General features: G+C 34.6%; 1 pseudogene; it reads right to left on the reverse strand.

The window, feature by feature from the left end:
- Positions 1 to 5,152: 5,152 nt before the first annotated feature.
- Positions 5,153 to 5,607, reverse strand: LOC110597566 (protein SPO16 homolog pseudogene; annotated as a pseudogene).
- Positions 5,608 to 6,366: the final 759 nt, after the last annotated feature.

Consider the following 6,366-nt stretch of genomic DNA (forward strand, 5'->3'; position numbering starts at 1 on the left):
TACCCTGTATTGCATGGTGGGGCTCTGACAGGTCAAATTTTCAGACCCAGCTTAAATTGCAAAGGTCTGGGCACCTGCTGGCCACTGTAGCAGTGCAGGAAATGATGGTGGTTGACCCCGTTCTCTGCAGGTCATTCAGAGACATGTAGCATCCCTCTCACACAAAAATAAAGTGCAGTTCTCCCAATGGATCAGTTTGATGGTGTCCCAGATCAAAGTCCTTTCCACTTCAAGACATACCTTGGTGGCACTCAAAATGTGGGACTTTCTTAGTCTCTGTCTCTCTCTGACTTGTCCAAGGTGGCTTTGCATCAGCAGCTTTTGGTGCTGGTGGTGGGTTTTTTCTTTCTTTCATTTTTTTAAACAAAATTTGATTCTATCCAAACGTCTGAGTTCTTAAGCCATTCTGAGAGTCCAGTATTAAATATCAGGAGGATTTCTTCCTTCCTTCCTTCCTTCCTTCCTTCCTTCCTTCCTTCCTTTCTTTTTCTTTCTTTCTTTCTTTCTTCACTGACCTCAAAGAGTAAAAGAGAAGCTGTTTGTCCTCTTTCCTGGCCCTGAGCCATGGAGAAATTTGGAAAATAACCTTCTCTACTCAGTCATCTTGACCCTTTCCTTTGCTAATAAGGAAAGGATCCTGGAAGAGACAATAGAGATAATTTAGTTTATTGCCTTTGTTTTGAAAACAGGGGAAACTGAGGCACACTGAGAAAGAAAGATTAGGAAAGTGACTCAGTGTCACATATCTAGTTAATTGCAGAGCAAGGTCCTGATTTATAGTCCATTGCATTTTCTCCAGCTCAGTGCATGCTTGGCTTCCACTTTGCCATGGAATTAATATAGTCACAAAATTATGAGTTACATTTACTTTTTGGCATAGACAAAATAGTGGAAGAATGTGTTGGAGGGAATTTCAGAAAGTCTGAAAAAGAAACTGAGACCTTGAACAGAATGTAACTGAAAGGTAGATTTTTAAATTTTTTGCATTTATTTCTATGTCATAGAAAATAAGGTGTAATTAATTCTGTATTTTTAGAATGCAAATACCTGTTTCATCTCTCCTGTTTATTGCTTTCCTGAAAGCTACAAATTCTAGTCTTACATGGGCCCATTCTATCTGTACATAGACTGTTACTGATGTCACATAGCTCTAGTGATATAGGCAGATCCTTGGGAATCTGCTCAATGAACTATTTTCAAATGCAAGTCCAGAGAGCAGCTTCCCCCACCAACAGCATTTCTAATAAGCCACAGCTAATCCTTGAACCACTTAAATTAAAATAAGTGCTTTAAGGCAAAGACAGTTTTTATGTGAAGTATTTTAAGGTCCCATTATGATCATGAAGAAGGTTTTCTTAGATATGCTGTACTAAAATAAAATCTACCACTTAACCATAAGAACAGTTCAAATGCTTTTCTCCAATTATCACCCATTCCACTTTTCCCTTTCCCATAACTTGCATTTTCACATTGCATCCCACCTGCTAAAAGAGCCTCATTCCACCAAGAAAGTCTTTTTTAGATGGCTTTCGGCTATGCTCTATTCAAGAGGCTACTACCTTTCTTTCTTTACTGAGTATCCAAAGAAAATCTTCTTTATAATGTCTTTTTTTTTGGTAATTTTATAAGTTCTACTTGCTTTTAAGCCTCAGAAAAAGGACAAATGTCTCAGTGGCATGTACAAAGCTGACCAAGGAAATCACTGGCCAATTTTTACACATCTTCATAGAAAATGTAGCTGGATAATAGTTCAAAATGTTCTGCAGAAATAAAAAGAGTGGTACCCTCAACATTACTGTCAACTAAAAAAGTGTTCCAGAGAAAACCAGAGGCAAGCTAAGGAAAAGAAGTCTGACCATCCTATGACTCTAATTGTCCTGGTGTGAGTCTTAACTAAATTAGGTATTTCTTGGAGTTTTCTTTCTGCGGTGCCCCATTCTTTAGAGGAAAATCAAGCTAAGGCTTTTCTATCACCCTTTCTGGGTTTGAAATGAGAAATAGAGTATAAAAATTTCAATCCTGGAGATTTAGTCATTTTGTCCCTCTTGAATAAATAAGGTTGGCTGAGAAATGAAAGAAGAAATTGAATTGGAAGGGACTCAGTAGAATATGACATTTTTGTTAGAAAAAAAAGGATAGATTACAAAAGGAAAAGTTCTCTGTCAACTAAGGAGGAGGGTTCAGTATAGCAATTTAGATGTCCTAGTTTTATGCCTTTTACACAAGGGCGTGTGCAATAGGGCAGGGTTGTTTTGCCTTTTTGTATGAGTTTAAAGTCCAAATTCATATTTAACATTCTTAACATGAGCTATGGATATAGTATTCTTGAGGTAGCTTGAATTTTTACTCAGAAGCAGTGACTAAAGTAGTTTGTATTAAAGATTGGTAATACAGAGCTCTTATGCCACTATTGTCTCTATCATTTTTCATCTTTGATGAAAATTTGGAAAGCAAACTACCATTTTTGTAAAATACATTTTTTCTGTAAAAGTACACAATGCTAAGGTAAGAATTCTGCTTGCAGTTGCAGAAATCTTTAATCTCGTATCAATACTTACTAAGTGAATGGACTTACACAAGTCATTTGAGTTTCTGAACCTTGGTTATTTATTTGTAAAAGGGAAATCTACTTTGCAGGAATTAGTTGAGGCAATGGTGTGATGCTGCTATGTGAACTAAAATATTCAGGGATATAAGAAGTATATAATAGGGACAGATATAATTATATCATGATTAGTGAGACACTTAATAATTTCTTCCCAATTTCCCAATTCAACATTAAAGACTTCCTGTGGGGAGATCAGTTTATTTGGTCTTTCTAAAATGCCTGGCTGGGCACAGTGGTACACACCTATAATTCCAGTGGCTTGGGAAGCTGAGGCAGGAGGATCCCAAGTTCAAAACTAACCTCAGCAATTTAGCAAGGTCCTAAGCAAATTAGCAAAACTCTGTCGCAAAATAAAAATAAATGAATAAATAAATAAATAAACAAATAGGGCTGGGGATGTGGATCAGTGGTTAAGCACCCCTTGGTTCAATCCCAATTGAATCCCAATTTCTTCAATTCAAAGCACAATACTCAAAAAAAAAAAAAAAAGAAAGAAAGAAAAAATATCCCAACAAAATAAAAGGGTGATAAAAGCAGCAATCCAAACAATAAAACTAAATTAAATATAAATAATAGATAATAGTAAGTAGAAAAAAGAATCAGGAATTAATTATACTGGGAAGGAACACTAGCTCAAATTAATTTAACATATGTTAGGCACTAAGCTATATATTATCTCACTAGTCTTCCGTATAGACAAAAATTTTTTTTTCAGATTTAACCAATATCAGAGCAACACTTCGTAAAATAGGTTCTTTATGACCAATAAATAAATGTAGAATGGAACTTAGCAAATACAAATTTCATATACAATAGGAGAGAAGACAGATTAAAATCATCAGAAAGAGGTCAGAGGTAGAAGCAAAGTAGCATACCAGATTTCCCTTCTACATAAGGAAAGAATTTAATATTCTACATTGAAGGAAATAAGGTTGTACAAATGCATGGCATGGCTTTTATATTTTCTCCACATATATATATTTTTTGCAGAAATGTCAAAAAGCACAAACTCCATACACAATGATTAAAAATATCTCCCAGTTACACAGTAATACTGGAGGCACTTGATGAAGGGTTCTTACCTGGAGGAATCCAGATACTAAGACTCACTTTGAAAGATCAAACTAAGAAAAAAGCTGAAGCCAGAAAAGTAGACTCTAAAGTCATATGGCAGGTTTCTATCAATAACAGATACATCTCAAGATGTGCTGCTCTTCCATTGCTCTATGTTTAAGATATTCTCTGATACAATCTTTGGTAATATTAGAAATTTGGAGATTTCAATAACTAGGAAAAGGGATATTTAAATACAATAAAGTGAGTATTAGCAATATTTCTTCAAACTTTTAAAGGAGGGAAATATCATTTAGGAGATATGACTTGTGAAGTGACTAGAGGCCAAATCAACACAGTAAATAAATTACTCTTAAGAACAAATATCAGATTGGAGTAATTTTAAGAAAGAATTAGGAAATGTTGTTCAGAGGTCATAATGTGCCATGAAGTATATGCTGATCTATATACATAAATATATATGTGACACATACAAAATATATAATGTATTAAATATTTTAGATATTGTTATGATTTGGATGTGAGATGTCCCCCAAAAGCTCACATGTGAGATAATGCAAGAAGGTTCAGAGAAGAAATGATTGGGTTATAAGAGTCTTATCAGTGAATTAATCCCCCAATGGGATTGAGTGGTAACTGGAGGCAGGTGGGGTGTGGCTGGAGGAGGTGGGAATTGGGGGCATGTCTTTGGGATATGATTTGTATCTGGCAAGTGGAGATCTCTCTGCTCTCTGATCATCATGTGAGCTGCTATCCTTGGCCACACTCTTCCTCCGTGATGTTCAAACTCACCTGAAGCCCCTGGGGAATGGAGTTGAAGTTCAAAAATAGATCCTCTTTGAACTTTTCAGATTACTTTTTTAAAACGATTTTTAAAAAATATTTATTTTTAGTTATAGGTAGACACAATATCTTTATTTTATTTTTATGTGATGCTGAGGATCGAACCTGGTGCCTCACGCATGGTAGGTTAGGGCTCTACTACTGAGCCACAAATCCAGCCCCTTCAGATTTCTTTTTATGCAGTTTTTATTTTTATAAATAATGCATAACCACTGCTTTAAAAGTTAAAGAAAGAAAAACAGCAGTCTACTTCTCCAACCCATCTTCACCCTCAAGTACTATTCCCAAGAATAATAACTTTCAACTCCTAGCTGTTCCTTTTCATAATTGCCTTGTTTTTCTAAGTAGTATGTTATAACTGCATTTATTAATTTTAGTAGTAGATATTCTCTCTCAACTTCTTAGTTGAGGCATTCTCTCAATCATCATATTAAGGGTTGTATTTGGCTCACTCCTTTATTTCCTGATCTCCATTCTTATTTTTCTCTCTTTTTTTAAATAAAATTACTTTTAATTGTATACATGTTATTATTTTAAATCAATATAAATATCTTTAAAGAATATATTTCAAAATTATACTTTAACAGATCAAATTTTTGATAGTCTTTCAAAAGGACAATTGGTAATTTAATTTGGGTTAATTGCATCTCTACCCAGTTTTATGTTTTGAAATGTTTTCCAAACAGGACTTTGCTCTAAGATGTAAGCTTCAGTTGTTATCATCCTATAGCAGATGCTACGTTTGTATGGTTTGGAGGTAGTCTTGGCAATAGTGCACATAAGATTAATAGCATTTACTGGGTGTTGTATCCTGGAAGTATCCTTTATTTTACTTCCCAGGAATCTCTGCTGAATCCTGAACATCAATTTCCTTTCTTCAGGCCCATGGAGGACAGCAAACAAAACCAAAAAACTATTTGGGTGAATGTTAATAAACTTATCAATTTTGTTTAGAAATATTTCTTCAGCTGACATAATGCATTCTTTAGCATCAATTAATAAAAATTCAACTCTTTAAGAGATGAGCTAATATAAACTGTGGTTGTCCATTTTATTTCTTCTTTCCCACCACTTTCAGCCATCTATATGTTTTTAGATCAGTACAGCTTCCAATGGTACCACAATCTGAGTACTGGGTCCTTCATATCTCCTCTCAGCCAGCTGCTCTCAAACTTCCAGAACGTTCCACAAGGTATGAGCAGACTGCTGGCTGGCAGAGCAACCCAGGATGGCCCCTGCCCCCCACAGGAACTACAGCCAGTTATTTTCTCTTTAGATTTCATTAAATACATATTTCATTGCTTGTTGAGAGATCATACATGCTTGAGTTTACTTATATCTTTTCATGTCTAAAAAATCATTCACTCTAATTCCCACTTTTTGGATGCTTCAACTAGATATAAATTTTTTGTTTGGAAGAAATTCTTTGAATTTTCAAGGTATTCCTCAAGTATTATCTATTTTCCAGTGTTCCTGTTGAGAAACTTGATGTCATTCTTATTTCAGTTTCTTAGAATGTCTAGGAAGGCTTTTAAGAAGATCTATTTTTTTTTTCATGCATGGTTTCAAATTTCACAGTAATGAGCCTTTGTGTAGGTCATTTTTAATTCATTATATTTGGTTGGTATCTCAATTCTGGCAGTTCATGTATTACATTTGCAGGATATTCAGTCTTGTTATGTTTTTGATAACTTACTTCCTTGTGATTTTTGTTAAGATTTTTTGGAAATTATATTATGCTAAAATTTTATTATGCTAAGTAAGACTTCCTGCACAGATTTGCTTTGTTGACTTTTCTATTTTTTCCAGATTAAACATTTTGCCTAATTTATGTACATTTT

This window comes from Ictidomys tridecemlineatus, chromosome X (assembly GCF_052094955.1).
Source record: "Ictidomys tridecemlineatus isolate mIctTri1 chromosome X, mIctTri1.hap1, whole genome shotgun sequence".
In the NCBI taxonomy this organism is placed as follows: domain Eukaryota; kingdom Metazoa; phylum Chordata; class Mammalia; order Rodentia; family Sciuridae; genus Ictidomys; species Ictidomys tridecemlineatus.